This window comes from Sebastes fasciatus, chromosome 8 (assembly GCF_043250625.1).
Source record: "Sebastes fasciatus isolate fSebFas1 chromosome 8, fSebFas1.pri, whole genome shotgun sequence".
NCBI classification, from domain to species: Eukaryota; Metazoa; Chordata; class Actinopteri; order Perciformes; family Sebastidae; genus Sebastes; species Sebastes fasciatus.
Window position 1 is genome coordinate 693,327 of NC_133802.1, and position 18,088 is coordinate 711,414.

General features: G+C 42.5%; 1 protein-coding gene across 1 annotated transcript in view; it reads right to left on the reverse strand.

The window, feature by feature from the left end:
- The window catches only part of tmdd1 (transmembrane and death domain 1), a 33,506-nt gene that overhangs the window by 6,232 nt on the left and 9,186 nt on the right, over positions 1-18,088 (reverse strand). The gene's annotated exons all lie outside the window — the stretch shown is intronic.

Consider the following 18,088-nt stretch of genomic DNA (forward strand, 5'->3'; position numbering starts at 1 on the left):
GACTGTCTTTTCACATACAATATTATGTCCCAACTGCATACATACTAATTCTAAGCAGGGTTTGAGCATGTAGTGTGTTCACACTGGAGAAATGACTAAATTAAAAGAACAGTGTCTAATATTGAGGGGGATTTATTTCTAAAAATTAAATATAATATTAATAAGCATGTTTTCTATAGTGTATAATCACCTGAAAGTATGAATCGTTATATGTCCATTGCCTTAGAATGAGCCGATTGCATCTACATACGGAGTGGGTCCTCTTCACGTAGTCCGCCATGTTGCACCGCCATGATTCTACAGTAGCCCAGAATGGACAAACCAAACACTGGCTCTAGAGAGACATTCGCGTTTTCACATTTTCGCGTCAGCCACTGTAGTTCTCCTACACACTTGGCACATGGGTAAATTTCAGTTGGTTGCATTCTACAACCTCACTGCTAGATGCCGCCAGATTCTACACACTGCACCTTTAAGTATTCAAAAGAGTCTCTATGCATAGGCTACTAAAAATGCTTTATTGTATGTTTGTTGTTGATGTACACTATAGTCCCACAATGCAATGCACAGAAGACATTGAGGCATTGCCCACAGCTGCAAAAGGTGGTAGTACTGTAGGACAGTATACCCAATACCCAACCTTACCCCAGCTATGGGTCAAATAGTCGGCGAGATAAGAGTCGTAGCCTAGTAAGGCAACTCATCTAAGAGAAGTTTCACTCTGAAATCAAAATCACGGGCAGAATGGGCTCGTTAGCTGTGGCAGGCAACACATCTATTGGAAGGAAACCATAAATAAATTACCCCGGTCCACCAGGATGGAGGTTGAGCAAGAGGGTAATCTCCTCTTCTTGTAAAAAAATTATCTGTTTACGGAAACAGGGACTAATAATATTTTTACTCATCTTGGAACCTCAGAGTACCAGCAGAGTTTTGCAAGCATGAATGTCGTCAGTGAAAGCCAAATAGAAGCTGACAACAGGAAGAGTATTCTGGGCACAAGATCATTGATGAAAGTAGGTTATTGGAATGTTCCTACAATGTATGAGACCGGAAAGCAAGCACAGATGTTGAGGGAAATTAAGAACTACAAGCTCTACATCCTTGGTATCAGTGAGTGTAGATGGACAGGGTTTGGAAAGAATGTGGCACAATCCGGAGAGTCAATCTTGTTTTCTGGAAGAAAGGATGACAAACATCAAGAGGGTGTTGCTATTATTCTCAATAAGAAAGCTGCTAAATCCTTGATAGAATACCATCCAGTCAGCGAGAGGATAATAAGAGCACGTCTGAACACCAAGCCAATAAAGACTTCCATCATTCAATGCTATTCCCCAACCAATGATGCAGAGGAAGAGGTGAAACAGGAATTTTACGAGAGGCTACAAGCAGAAATAGAAAGAATCCCAAAGCAAGACCTCACAATTATTATGGGAGATTTAAATCAAAAGTGGGAGGAGATAATTTTGGAAACGAGAGGATAATGGGGAAGCATGGCTGTGGCACTATGAATGAAATGGAGAACACCTTGTGGAATTCTGTGGCCTAAATAACTTTGTGATAGGTGGAACTTTATTCCCACACAAAGATATCCACAAACTGACAAGGGTGTCACCTGGAGGAAGAGACAAGAATCAAATTGATCATATAATGATCAATGGCAAATGGAGAAGGTCTTTGCAAGATGTAAGCGTGAGACAAGGAGCTGATGTAGGAAGTGACCATCATCTCGTTACTGCTAACTTCAGGCTTAAATTGATGAAATCTGTGTCACCACCCAGCAGCAAAAGAAGATTTGACATTGGAAAATTACAGGATGCAAAGGGAAAACAGGACTTCAAGCTGGAACTAAGAAACAGATTTCAAGCTTTAGATAGTTTAAATAGAGAGGATGACAATATAGAAACAGTAAATGATCAGTGGCAACAAGTGCAAGATGTGTACAGAGAGACAAGCGAGAAAGTCTTGGGTTACAAACGACAGGTGCACAAACAATGGATAACACCTGGAACTTGGAAATTGATAGACAACAGAAAAGACCGGAAAAAGAAAATATGGCAGACACATTCAGAGAGAGTGAAAGAAAGACTCCGAGAACAATATTGTAATGTAACAGAGAAGTCAAAAAAGCCTTAAGAAAGGATAGATGAGAGTTTACAGATGGATTAGCTAGAGAGGCTGAGAAGGCAGTTACAGAACAGAAGATGGGGCAGGTCTACCAAATAACGAAGAAACTGTGGAAAGAAAAACAACGGGAGTATGCCAGTAAGAGACAAAGATGGTATAATGTTAACATCAGAAAAGGAACAGCAGCTCAGATGGACGGAACACTTGAAAGAGGTACTCAACAGAGCAGAGCCAGAAACAACAGCAGATATATCCGAAGCTGACAAAGATCTAGAAATCAGCTCCGAGGCACCCTCAAGAGTTGAAATGGAATTAGCCATCAAAAGCTTAAAGAACAACAAAGCTCCAGGAAATGACCAAATATCAGCAGAGCTATTTAAAACCGACCCAACCCTCGCGGCTAACATTCTACATCCATTGTTTGAGAAGATATGGCAAAATGACACCATCCCAAATACTTGGCAAGAAGGAACCATCATCAAGCTACCCAAGAAAGGAGACCTAACCAATTGTAACAACTGGAGGGGAATTACATTACTTTCCATCCCAAGCAAAATATTCTGCAAAATATTGATGAACAGAATGAAAACAGCAGTGGACAGTAGGGATGTGTCTGTCGTGAACGAGTCTTTATTAATTCAAGGCAGAATGATAGGACGATCTTCTCCGCGCCACGGGACTGACACAGTTGTGTTATCGATGTCCATGCGACCAATCAGGTGATGACAGACAAGGATCATACCATCAAGCAGGGAGGGGCGGGGGTGTGCGGTACAGGTACAGAGCAGGAGGGAGAGGAGGAGAGAAAGAGAGAGGAGTGTGGTGCGCGAATAGCAGACAAGATGAGAGACAGTCGGAAACGAAGCAGCATGTAAAATGATGGTATTCTGGAAATGATAAGGCTTAGTATAGTTATATTGAATAATTTAAGTGATATATGTGCACACATACTATTCATAGGTCAAAACTGAGCTAAATTTGACTGAACTATAAAAGGCAGAAGTGGTCAAACGAAGAGCTGTTTGGGAGCTGAAAGAGCCGGCTCTTCTTGGTGAGCTGAGCCAAATGATCTGGCTCACTAAATGAGCTGGAATTCCCATCACTAGTGGACAACATAGTAAGGAAAGAGCAGGCAGGATTTAGGAAAGGAAAAAGCTGCAATGACCATATTTCTGTATTAAGAATATCATCTAGCAATGTACAGAGTGGCAGAGACAACTCATCATCAACTTCATTGATTCTGAGAAAGCATTTGATAGCCTCCACAGGGACAGTCTTTGGAAGATTCTCCGACATTATGGAATACCAGCAAAGATAGTATCACTTGTGAAAGTGTTCTACACTGACTTCAGATGCATGGTAGGATGCACAAATGACACCAGCTTCCTTGTTAAATCAGGAGTGAGACAGGGGTGTGTGATGTGGTCCCTGTTGTTCATTGTAGTTGTGGACTGGGTAATGTGAACAACCTTAAACAACTCAAACACTGGCATCAGATGGACCCTCTTTTCCAACTTAGAGGACTTAGACTATGCTGACGACCTCGCTCTCCTATCACATCTACCAAGTCACATGCAAGACAAAACATCTAGACTACAGAAGAATGCAAGCAGCTGGGATTTAAGATCAACATCAAGAAAACAGAAGTCACGTCCCTCAACATGAAAGAACCACCTGTCATAGAGCTAAATGAACAATCACTGACATGTACGTCATCTTTCACATACCTCGGAAGCCGGGTAACATCAGATGGTGGAGCTGACCAAGACATTATGGCCAGATTAGGAAAAGCAAGGACAGCATTTCTAAGACTTGGAAACATCTGGAAGTCGACACATATAACTATAAACACCAAGATAAAGTTATCCACCAACTGTGTACTATCTGTCCTTCTATATGGTGCTGAGTGCTGGAGAATGACTGAAAGAGACATACTGCAAGCTTTCCAGTTTTCACAATACTTTCAGAAAGATCATGAGGATATTCTGGCCTAGGAAGATTACAAACCATGAACTACACAGAAGGACAGACAGGGTGCTTGGACATGGAAACAATATTGATAAGAAGAAGATGGAGATGTCATGGACATGTATTAAGGAAACCATCTGATGACATGACAAAAGTGGCATTGCGTTGGACACCAAAGGGAAAACGCAAAAGAGGGAGACCCAAAACAACGTGGAGGCGAACCATCGAAGGAGAAATGAAGAGGAGAGGATACAGCTGGAACAGCATTGAGAAGAAAGCAAACAACAGAGATGAGTGGAGATCCTTAGTCCTTGCCCTATTAGCCACCTTTCGCAACAAGGACTAAGTAAGTAAATAACTGAAGGACAGTAAAATCTTGAAAAACTAAAAATACGTATTAAATCTTTGGAAAAACATTTTGCATGGCAAAAGTATTGTATAATTTCCTTATAAACGAACGGAAAAAAACTGTATACCAAGACAATAAGTATCCAGGGCGGACTGGGCCTGAAATTCAGCCAATGTTTTGAGATGGAGAGACCTTTTACTGTGAGCGACCAGAGGGCGAGAGCCGAAAAATACAAGTGAAGCGGATGCAGAAAGGGATGCTTTCCTGCTAAATGTGTGTGTGTTGAAAACTTCCACTAGCAGAAATACAAAATGGCTGCAGATGGATAGTGGCGGGTTGTTTTGTTTAGTAATAATAAAATGTTTGATTGTTTGAGGGAAGGATTTACGTATTTTAGTAGGCCAGCCTGGAAGTCAGCATCGCACTGGTTCCCTCGACAAAAAGCCAATGGGATTTTTCCATTGGATTTTGGATTATTGCAGAAAATAAACTCTGTGGCAAACAAGCATTTATAATTCTTACACGTTTTGATCAGCAAAATAATCTTCATAAACAAACATCACTTTTATGATTTTTGAAGTGTGAATGCAATCACCAGTAGTGAAAAGCTAACATTAGGCTATAAAAAAAGTACACCACGGTCACAAGACTTCACGTTACTACCACTAAAGTAAAGGCGGACTAGTATTTGGGTGTTGATGTTTTGGGCTCTAATTTAAGCAACCGCCTTTTTTAAGACACCAAAAATCTTCAAAGCTCACGAGTGGGATGTTTACTGACTTATTTATGTTGTAGAACAAAACATGAAAATCTATAAGTTTGTGTTAACCACAGCAACGTATTCTCATACAACGGTTCATGTGATATCTTACGAAAAGTTATGTCAAGCAACACATGTCCTTTTCCGCTCGTTACATGCATACAGTCTTTCAAAATAAACTTCCATCTTCACAGGAAACAACTTGGTTAGGTTTAAGCAACAGAAGAACTTAGTTAGGTTTAGGAAAATATTGACTTGGTTAGGTTTAGGCAATGAAACTACTTGGTTAGGTTTAGGAACAGATTGTCTTGGTTAGGTTTAGGCAACAAAATTACTTAGTTTGGTTTAGGAAAAGCTCATGGTTTGGGTTAAAATAACAAATTGGCGTTACTTAAGTACAGATGTAACATAAATAAATTAATGTCTTCTGGTTTCACACTGGACACGAACACCGGCCTCCTAGGCAAAAGTCTGGTGTTTTTTGACCAACCCATCCACCCGAACAAAAAAACATTGACTTTGAGAGGAGGGAACCGGAATGCTAACTCATTTCCGCATTTTTGGACTCATTCCTGCACCACTCTGTTGTATCTCACATCTGGAATAGACCCACCTATGAGTGCTGGGCAACCCTTTGTTACTCCCTGCTCTCATTGCATTTAAATTTGTGGTGTATTGCTTTTATTTTTTTTTCATTCATCTAAATTTACTATAGGCCTTTTAATTTGACCTTCTTGATATTGTGCCATATAATTAGTCTTTATCAGTAAAGCTATAGGTAAAAAGAAAACCCTATCTCTTCTGGAGGTCAAATGATGATTACACTGAATATAAAATGCTTCTATTTAAATCCCTTTTCTAAATTAGATGCTGTTATAATGGACTAGCTTCTCAATTCCTGTAATTGCAAGTTCACATAAAAATTAATTTTACACCCCTTGCACATTCATTGACCATGATGGTTTAATTAACAAGGTCCCTTTTAGAAATTTGAGTCGGAGAGATTTATGTATTAAATTTGTTTACACGCCCAGTGGTTTCATACTATTGAGACTAATTGCATGATGTCAGAGAGTATCTCCTCGTTGAGTCACAGGACCTTGTCATTTAACGCTTGCCTGCTTTTCTGAAGAGCTGTCCCTGAGAAAATATTCAGCTCTGACCTTTCGGAATCAAGATTTAAATGTGGAGGCCTTAAACAAAGAGCCATGAAGCCAAATTTTATTAAAAGACTGTTGCTTAAATGGGCTGTGGGCTTGTAACAGAGAGAGGGAATGTGGATGACAGAGCAACCAAAACCATTTCTGCAAATTTAAATAATGGCTGTTTGACATTGATCAAGCTATAGCAGTCGGTGCTTTGCATATGCATTTCATAGACCTATGTTTGGGGATCTATTCTGCTTAATTAAAAAAACAGTTTGCAGCCAGGGAATCATAAATCTTGATTGTGCAATGTCAGCAAATTGCCTTTGGACAGGGTTTGTTTACAAAGTTGCTGAGGGCAAATCTGACCACTGATAGCTAGTATTAATTAATGTTGCGCATTGTCTCATTCCAGTAGTTCAACAGCAATTAAATGCACCAACAATGGAACATTTCTCTGGTGATTAATTAAGGCATAAAATGATTGAGTCTGCGTCTCTGACTGGAGGATGCTTAATTATTTATAGTTAAATTAAGCCGCAACCCTGTGTCTGATGGAAAACACTGCTCAACCTGCTCGGCATTTTTGCTTTTCTCTTTTGCAACTCGTACATTTAACAAGTTCTTTTAATTTCACAGTAATATTAAATGTTTATCGATTGATTAAGATATTTAATTGGCATTAATTGCATGATTGTCCATAGTTAAAAGCGATTAATCACACATTTTTGATCTGTTCAAAATGTACCTTAAAGGGAAATTTGCCAATTATTTAATACTCTTATTAAACATGGGAGTGGGCAAATATGCTGCTTTATGCAAATGTATGTATATATTTATTATTGGATATCAACTAACAACACAAAACAATGACAGATATTGTCCAGAAACCCTCACAGGTACTGCATTTAACATAAAACAATATGCTCCAATCATAACATGGCAAACTGCAGCCCAACAGACAACAACAGCTGTCAGTGTGTCAGTGTGCTGACTTGACTATGACTCGTGGGTACCCATAGAACCCATTTACATTCACTGATCTGGAGGTCAGAGGTCAAGGGACCCCTTTGAAAATAGCCATGCCAGTTTTTCCTTGCCAAAATTTAGCAGAAGTTTGGAGCCTCCTTTGCGACATGCTAGTATGATATGGTTGGTACCAATGGATTCCTTAGGTTTTCTCGGTTCATATGATGCCAGTATCTTCACTCTGGCTTTAAAATGAAGCCCAATAAAACCTTAAAACTTGTGTTAAAGTTGGGGTAAGCAGAATTTTTTTTGGCATCGTTGGGCAAAAATCCATAATAACCTTTCAGCATATTGTAATTCAAGTGTTCTGAGAGAAAACTAGACTTCTGCTCCTCCTCATGGCTCTGTTTTCAGGCTTTAAAAAATCTAGCCCGTGACGGGAGACTTTGACCAATCACAGGTCATTTCAGAGAGAGAGCGTTCCTATTGGCTGTGCTCCGGCTGGTGGGCGGTGCTCAGATGTTTCTGAAAACATTTGAGGCAAGAAATGGGCATTACAGTAACAGAATCTTGATTCATATTTGATCAGCGCTGCCTAGTTTGACCGTTTGATCGGTGTTTGCGAGTGGACAGCAGACTCCAGATCAGCTCTAATTGGTTGTTTTCCTCCGGTCTGGGAAGTCTTGCAGATGGAGCACCGGAGGACACAGAGGCACATGATTTTTTTTTTTAGATTACCTGTCTCAAGCACTACTGTCTTGTTTTATAAAATAACGTTTTTTAATCATATTTGCTCCATTTCTACCCACTGCAGCTTTAATACGTTAAAGAAATTTGTGGCGTTAAAAAAAATGTGCGTTAACGCGTTATCATGTTAACTTTGATAGCCCTAATTAAAAGTAATCACTGTGTTGCTTATTTCAAAAGACGCTGACCTTTATGGAAAGATCAAAACTACAAACAGAATTTGAAATTGAGGCTGCAGAAAAGCTCCAATCATATATTTTTTATATGTTTGTTTTGTGGGAAACGAAAGAAGGAATAAATTTGAATTTCATGAACAATAACGCAAACCAAAGCTGGCACAAGAAGATAAAGCTGTAGAAAGATAAACAAATTTGACCTTCCTTCTGAACACGCCATCAAGACAAAGATAGATTTTGCAGCTATCGTGTTGGGCAGAGAGTCATCAGCGAGGTGTTTTATCAACCCATCAACTCATTAAACCGAGCGGCAGGTACTGTTTGCTCTCCCGTCTTCTTATTAGATAAAAAGACCTGCAGTGTGATGACTACAGATACTAGCTCCTTACTGAGCCGTTCAGCATCAGCGGGGAAATTAGACAAGACAATGCAAAACAACGCAGTGTGGTGCAACGCTAAGGGAACTCATTAGAACGCTGCGGCATGGGAGGAAGCCGCGTGGTGCTTTGCAACATGTCATCAGGGGTGTTGTGAGTGTTATTACACAATCATAATTTGATAGCTTGTGCACAATTACTTCATTAATTTTAAGAATCTGGCATGATAAACTAAGGACATAAAAGAAGAAAAGCTTTGATGCAGTATGGGGAACCAGTTATTGTTGTATATTTGTCTATTGAATGATCAATTTCAGAGGGGATTGACATTTCATGTTGCCTGGGGATTTTCTCCAAGTCTTTGATCTATTTGATAAGATCTTCATCGACATTGACAGGATGTCAATATAGCTGTGAATATATGGTTATAACCACATGTTTTTGCAGGAGACAGGGTTGTTTGAAGAGATGATTAGACTCGTGCACCATACGAGTAAAAGGCTGCTTGGAAAGTCTACAGGAACCATCAGTTTCACTTCACTTTTTGACATACTATAAAAGTCAGGCTTGAAGAATTGAAGCGTCAGGAATGTGGCTCAGCTGACACTCCAATCAGATATAGAGACAAAGAGCAGCCGTGTCTGAGCGTCTACAAATGTCTGTCAGGCAGAGCAGGCTGAGACCATTAACCACACAAGCATTAGTGAAATTACCTCCCGCTCCAACTGCTTAAATATATCAGAATCATTAACACAAACATTTGCAAATTAGCTTTCCAGCGAGCTCAACATGAAAGCGCTGCATCCATTTACAGTCCTCCATATGGTACTCAGTCATTTCAAAGCTTACACACTGAAAGTAAGGGGAAAGGTGGAAGAGAGAGAGAAAATGGTGGGTTTGAATAGAAGTGTTTTTCACTGAAATTGTGGTTCAGACCAGTTTGATTCGCTCTCTCGTTGTCTGGTGTCCCATGGGTGCCTCTGTCTGCAGAGCACCTGTCTGAAGCTCAGAGGAGGAATCTCTGCTTTTATCTACAATAAACAGACAACCCAGGCAGCCATTATCCAAAGGCCTTTATTGCTTTTGTTTACCTCTCTATTATGACGCACCTTTCATCGGGGGAATTCAACTGTGCTGCTGATTTGTTAACTCTTTCAAATTGGAGCTAAATTAAATTGACACAAAGCCTGTTGCCTTGACTTTGAACAGTGTGTCATGATATTATAAAACATGAATATATTGCATGCTTTAAGCTCAACACAATGTGCCTTATGCAGTGGGTAACTCCGGGGTCTGAAAAGTGAAGCCAATGCAGGAGTGCCTTAAACTGTCATTCTTTCTAATAGCCAGCAGGGGGCGACTCCTCTGGTTGTATAGAAGTCTATGAGAAAATGAGCCTACTTCTCTCTTGATTTATTACCTCAGTAAACATTGCAAACATGAGTTTATGGTTTCAATCACTAGTTTCAAGTCTTCTTCAATACAGCATGATGTTCATTTAGTAAATGATGGTCCCATTTAGAGTCAGATAGACCATAAAGCAGGGGATGCTTTAGGACGGGGCTACCACAACGTTGTCCGTTCTGGACCCTTCTTAACCCTTTCACAGTGTGTTTTCAGTTCATGAAAGTTAATTATAACCTTTTTGGATGCCTGAAAATGTCTTACTCAGCATGTACTTAGCTCCACCCTCTTGTGTCACTTCTGGTTGAAAAAAAAACATGGCGACATTCGACATTCAGACATCTTTGCTTCACTTTTGAAGAAGGACATTTGCAATCCAAATGTTTTTAGTTGCACATCTACATGCACACAAGTACCCGAGACATTACACTCACAGCTTTGGCCTTTTAACCATGTTTAGGCTGATGAAGCATTTTCCCGTTATTGTGACAACAGCCCTTCTTGGTGATTCAGTGTGCCTTGCTCTCTTCAAACAGCTGTCTAACTGCACCACATTATGACCATCTACTCTCCTCTCTCTTTCATTTAACAACTACAAATCTTCATGGTATAACCGTCCACAGCTGCTCTTTGAGGCAAAGCAATACAAAACTATCCAGCCAACCCAATCTAGGCGTATAAATAGCAAGAAATTACAAGGACATTCTGCTTGTAATGAGGATGCATTTTAGGCTTTTCACGTGTCATTTGTACGCCACACAATAAAACTACTGTAATGTCTGCAGTAGGTTTAGGCACAAAAGCAGTTAGTTGGGTTTAGGGAAAATGTCATGGCTGGGCTTAAAATAAGTAAAATATGTACGGAAACATAACATAGGTATGTAAAACACATCACTAATGTAACTTACAAAACAAAACACCCGTCTCCTGGTTGAAACGAGGATCTTATATTGATGTTTAAAAGTCTTGTGTCGGTCAGGGCCGTTGGCGTTCGATACCGCCGCACAAGGCATCTCTTAGCACCAGTATGAAATGCATCAGGCGTTCTATTAACTGCAATGTAAACCCATATGTGGCAACAGTAAACACTCAGAGAAAGTGCACACAGGAATGTGGTGATGTAGTGTAAAGAGCGAAAAGACACACAGGGCGGGCGGGAGGGTCGTGGATGGTCGAATAAACACAAGGCTTTTATCCAGTAGACCGCTGTTTGTGGAAAAAGCAAGAATGGTGTTGTTATTGCACCCTAGATGCCTTGCGAATTATTGTGCCATTCATATGCCTTTTCATGCAACTGGGCTGATCGAGTAAATGTCAGTTTGGAAAATATACTTGTGTAAAAGTGAATTACTGCCTCGCTGTTGTATGACTGCCAACCAGTCAAGTCGCAGTTTACATCCATGTTTGTCCAAAATGCCATCGCTTCATCAATTAATCCTATTATATCTTTGTGTGAAATTGTCATAATTAGCATATGATTTATTGTGTTATGGCCAAACACGTGTTTTATGACGTCACAGTGAACACCACCAAATTCTTATCAGTTCATCCTTGAGTTCATGTGGATGTTTGTACCAGATATAATACAATTCACTCCAGGTGGTCCTGAGATGTTGCTTTCACGAGACTGGGATGGACGTCACAGTGACCTTGACTTTTGACCTTTGACCACCAAAATGTAATCAATTCATCCTTAAGTCCAGGTAGATGTTTGTGCCAAATTTGAAGAAATTCGCTCAAGGTGTTCCTGAGCTATCGCGTTCACAAGACTGGTCAGGATGTACTTAGGTCTGGATGGACGGACAGACGAATGGACAACCCAAAAACATAATGCCTCTGGCCTCAGCTCGTGCTGGCGCGGAAGCATAAAAAAATGTTACTCATTAAATATATTCCATTACTTGGGCTATTACAGCAGAAATAATCTTCTCATACTCTACCTGAGAATGTGAATCCAGAGTGACTTTTACTGCTCAGTGTCTCACTTTGATACAATGTAAATATATATAAGTATTCACATTATTTTCTATTTTAACAGCATGCAGATTTATTACAGCCATTCAAAACTGATCATACGTAGAGTTAAAATACAATTCTCAACCCTCATTTCATTAATTGTGTTGTCTGCTGTAATGACCTGTCGTGACCACAGGATGGCACTGTGGCTTTATCTGTATACCCACAGAGCCGCTCTCCTCTGATCAGCAGGAAGAACTTTGAAGAAGTCTCAGATTCCCCCAAGGAAACCATGAAAGACAAAGTTGTGAGAGCTGGAGCCGAGGCGATTAAGAAAAAAAGAAAAAAACGTATGACTGTAAAAGAGCTGGTGTTGTGATCTTGTTTCCTGTGATCCATAGATATTGAGCAAAGGGAGAGTGATGGTTGAGTGGGGACTGCAGCACCTCAGTGGCCCCGTAGATGAATGAAGATGCAAATGGAGGGAGGGGGGGAAGTTAAAGCCTTCAGTGACACTAAGCACACCCCAGAGGCCCCGATGCAGAACGCTCAGCCTCAGCACATCAAGGACACAGCCTCTCTGTCTGAGCGCCCCCTTGGCACGCATCACATCCCGTCCATCTCCATTTTCATCCAGACAAACACTTGACTCCTTTCGCTGAGCCGAGCCAACGACAAGAGACAGATGTGCCCTCCGCAGACAATCCAGTTTGATAAGCTGCTGTGCTGCTCCACAAACTGTTAAATAACCCAAAAGAAACCACCGGAATAAAAAAGAAAAAGCCCTGTTTTACATGAGAATGGATACGCCTGGAAACCGTACCCTCGTACGTTGGCTTCGCCTTGGCTGTAAATGTCAATTTCATGTCAGATTCTTTCTCTATTCATCCATGACGTCTGTGATTGCTTCATCCCTTTGCATGAGAATGGCTTGAAATGAACGTCGGCCTATTCTGGTGCTCATTTTCAGCGCCATGTGAATGAAATGCATCTTAAAGGGCCCTGGTTGGAAGCAGACAATCACATGATCAGGCTCGGCTCTATAGAATATGAAATTGTGCGCTGTGCTGTATATTTCTAAAGTTATGCAGTGTGCCTCAACAGGCTCGAGGTGTTTTTATAGTTTTTCTTTATCCGCTAAGAGCAGCTTCCCCTGCGGGACCTTGGCTATGCTAAGGAATGTCACAACCATGATGCAGGCCCCGTGTGGCATGTTGTTTCTGTGAGTCATTCAGGCATACAGTACTATGGCAGGTGAACCTGTCATAGTCAGCACCTGCGGGATCCTAACAGCCAGCAGGGGAAAACTGAAGGACAGAGGAAGTTTTGTTGTGAAGAGTTCTGCTGTGCCACCTGGGAAGCTTAGTATTGAAGGTGAAACACAATGTTGTCCTGAAGGCACATGGGGAGAAAGACAAACCTTACATGCCAAATATGCAAACATTAGGGCTGGCAAAGTTAACGCGTTAACGCAAATTAATTTTAACGCCACTAATTTCTTTAACGCATTAACGCAACTTGCGATTTTTAGGTTGTAGCGGCTCAGTTTTAAAGCTAGTGAAGATACTGGCATCATATGAAACTAGAAAAATCAAAGGAATCCATCGGTACCAACCATGTTATACTAGCTTGTCGTGAAAGAGTCTAAATAACGCTCCAAACTTGGAAAAACTGTCATGTCCATTTTCAAAGGGGTCTCTTGACCTCTGACCTCCAGATCTGTGAATGTAAATGGGTTCTATATGTACCCACGAGTCTCCCCTTTACAGACATGCCCACTTCATGATAATCACATGCAGTTTGGGGCAAATCATAGTCAAGTCAGCACACTGACACACTGACATGACATGACATGACTTTAAAAGCAGATCACAGCTCCCAGCTGGCGGTACCGTGAGGTGGTCGGCTTATTATTAACACGGTGTATTTCTGTGTAACGTATCGGCGGATGCCTCTCTCATTCTGTCTTTCTGTCATTCTGTCATTCTTGTCTTTCATCCCGTCATCTACCGTTTTTTTCTTTCTCACCGCGGACGGTCATCAACGCGTCATCTGTTACACTGCTCATGTGTTATCCCCTGTGGTCTTCATGCTCAGACTGATCGGAATTCTTAAAAAAAATCATGATTCCGGATCATGATCCGGATCGCCACCAAAATCTAATGGATTGTTCGTTGTGCTACACCCCACCCCTCCAAAAAATGTAATTCAAATCCATCACAAACTTTTGGAGTAATCCTGCTAACAGACATACAGACAGACAGACAGACAGACAGACAGACAGACAGACAGACAGGCAGGCAGGCAGGCAGGCAGACAGAAAGACAGGCAGGCAGGCAGGCAGGCAGGCAGACAGACAGACAGACAACAACAAACCAATGCCGGTGAAAGCAATACAATCAAACTGATTTTGTCACTGATGCTTGCTTGCCTCGCATGCTGTTTGGAGGGTGTAATATGAAGCTACACACATCTCAATACATTAGACCAGCCATTCTCAACCAGTGTGCTGCGGCACACCGGTGTGCCGCGGAGGCAGTGGTACTAGATTATTTTTTTATTATTATTTAGCAAAGTGAACAGGTAAAACCTAAAGGAGGTAAGATGCCAGCTGCCGTAAAACCAAAGCCTATTGAAGGAGGCTGAGACACGGGCAGACACGGGTCTTGTATTGGGTATAACACATGCGCAGTGTAACTGGAGCTGCGGTCGTGCGTTGCGATCGGCTCAATTTCGGCGAGTGCAGAGCAGATATTACTGCGCATGTGCGGTACCCCGAAGGCGCGTTGATTAAGTGTGACCCAACCTCCTTCAATAGGCCTTGTGTAAAAACACCAAACATCATCAGGTAGAGACAAAGGTGTTTGCCACTGTTAGCTAGCTAACGTTCTCGGATGCAGTGAGACAAAATGGATCGGTTTTTTATAAGCGAAAAAGTGATGTGGGAGACAACCCTGCGCCAGTAAAAGCTCCGAAGCGTGTGGTGAGGAAATATGAGAAGTGCACACATTTCTGGAAGAGCAGCACTCCCCTCTTGCTGAGCATTACACTGATGGTAACGTTTGTGCAAAACTGGCCTACTTATCAGATATATTTGACCAGCTCAATATATCAATGCAAGGCAGAAACAGCACAGTGTTTTTGGTTTCAGACAAAATTGAGGGCTTCAAGAAAAAACTTATTCTGTGGAACAGAAGAGTCAAGGAGGGACGATTTGATGTGTTTTCACTCCTAAGTGAAACTTTGGAAGCCACTCCTCATGTCAACATATCCAGTGTTATAACCCAGCATTTGACTCAGTTGTCAGGAAAGTTTACAGACTACTTCCCAGAAGATGCACGAGATGGAGACCTTTGGATTTTGGACCCTTTCTCTGTGGATCCTGCTTCAGAAGACATAGCTCTCTCCACTGTGTTGGAAAATGAACTGATGGAACTATCAGCAGACAGCAGCCTGAAGCTTCAGCTCACACAAGTAGACCTTGCTTCATTCTGGATACTGGCTGCCAGTCAATATCCCGCTCTGTCAAAACGGGCAATCAAATTTCTGTTCCCTTTCACCACCACCTATTTATGTGAGTCAGGGTTTTCCATTGTGACTGTCACAAAATCAAAGGCAAGGAACAAACTGAAAGCAACTTTGAATGCTACTCTGCGTGTCAGCCTCTCACCCATCCCACCACGACTTGATCTCATTATTTCCCAGAGGCAAGCCCAAGTGTCTCACTGAGGGTAAGCAGAATATGTATTTTGTGTTATGATCTTGTTCACAAAAGCGTGGACTCAAATGCAGCACACAAAACGAGAGTTTTAAAGGTAGAACAAAAAGAATATTTATTCCAAAAGGTTCCAAATTAATCCAATGAGCAGAGTGCAGGAGTGAGCAGGCAGGTGGGGAGCAGCCACAGCTGGCAGGTGACAGACCTGAGCACAGAGCAAGAAAAAACAAAGTAAGTCCAAAAACAAGAGCATGAGCAAAGTCAAAAGAGTTCAATCTAAGAGAGCCTGAATTTGTCATATACCACTGTGGGTGACGGAACGATCTGGCGATGAGTGGCAGGAAGACCGGGGTAGATATACTGCAGGTTTGATTGATGATTGATGGCAGCTGCTCCAGCCGAGCCCGCCCAGAGGAGGAGGAGGAGAAGGAAGGCCACACCTCCCGACACACTGACAAACTAGACAAACCAGGGGAAAACACACAAGAGACAAAAGGACAGGGAAACATAGGAAACAAAAGGAACTTCTAGACTAAAGGTAGTGAACATAACAGTACCCCCCCCCCTTAAAGAGAGCCTCTAGGCGATCTACCAGGTTTCCCAGGATTAGCCTGGTGAAACTCCCTAACCATCCCAGCATCAAGGATGCGGGAACGAGGAACCCAGGAGCGCTCCTCTGGGCCGTATCCCTCCCAATCTACCAGATACTGAAGACCCCGGCCTCTACGTCTAACATCCATCAGTCGTCTGACTGAATAAGCTGGCTGACTGTCAATGATCCGGGCGGGAGGAGGGGGATTGGTTGGAGGGACCAGAGGACTGGTGAGAACCGGTTTTAGCTGAGAAACGTGAAATGAGGGATGAATCCTAAGAGACTTAGGCAGGATGAGTCTGACAGTGGTAGGATTAATAATCTTCTCAATTTCAAACGGTCCAATGAAACGGGGAGACAGTTTTCTGGAGTCGGTCTTCAAAGGTATATCTCTGGAAGATAACCAAACTCTCTGACCTGGGATGTAGACGGGGGCCGGGGTCCTGTGACGATCCGCGATCCTCTTGTTTCTCTCTGCTGTCCGAAGCAAGGCAGCCATAGTGTCCCTCCAAACCTTGCGGCAGCGTCGAAGGTGATGCTGCACAGATGGCACCGCCAACTCCTCCTCTTGTGCTGGAAACAGTGGTGGCTGATAACCTAGTGAGGCCTCAAAAGGAGATACACCAGTGGCAGCAGAAGAGAGAATTATGCGCATATTCAATCCAACATAACTGTGAACTCCACGAAGTTGGATTAGTAGCAGCGACACAACGTATGGCAGATTCCAAATCCTGATTAGCCCTCTCAGACTGTCCATTCGTCTGAGGGTGGAAACCAGAAGACAGACTGACAGTGGCTCCGAGGGCTTGACAAAAAGACTTCCAAACTTGAGAGATGAACTGAGAACCACGGTCTGAGACGATGTCCACGGGAATACCATGCAAACGAAAAACATGATTAGTCAGGAGTTCAGCTGTCTCATGTGCAGAAGGAAGCTTGGGAAGACCAATGAAATGAACAGCCTTGGAGAACCGATCAACAATGGTAAGTATCACTGTCTTACCATTAGAAGAAGGAAGACCAGTGACAAAGTCCAAGGCGATGTGGGACCAAGGGCGACCAGGTATGGGTAATGGGCGGAGCAACCCTACAGGCGGCCGATGAGATGTCTTTCCCCGGGCACAGACTGTGCAGGCGAGGACGTATTCCTTGACGTCCCTCTCCATGGTGGCCCACCAGAAGTGTTGTCTGAGGAGTGACAAAGTCCTACTCATCCCAGGATGGCAAGCGAACCGGGAAACGTGTCCCCACTGCAGGACCTGGGAGCGAACTGACACAGGAACAAACATTCGATTAGCAGGGCCAGTACCTGGATCCGGTTCTTCACGTTGAGCCTCCCGAACCGCTGACTCAACCTCCCAGGTTAATGTCCCCACCACCAAGGCTGCCGGCAGAATGGTGTCTGGAACATTTGGTGATTCCTCTGACGAAAACTGCCGGGACAAAGCGTCAGGCTTGATGTTCTTGAAACCAGGGCGGTAAGTAATGGTGAAGTTGAATCGACCAAAAAATAAAGCCCACCGAGCCTGGCGGGAATTCAGTCGTTTGGCTGACTGGATGTAGGCAAGATTCTTGTGATCAGTCCATACAATAAACGGAATCTCCGAACCCTCCAACCAGTGTCTCCATTCCTCCAGAGCCAACTTCACTGCCAACAGCTCTCGATTCCCCGCATCATAGTTCCTTTCAGCTGGAGACAGGCGTCGAGAGAAAAAAGCACAGGGATGTAGCTTCTTATCGGGTCTGGAGCGTTGGGAGAGAACAGCCCCCACACCAATGTCCGAGGCATCAACCTCCACA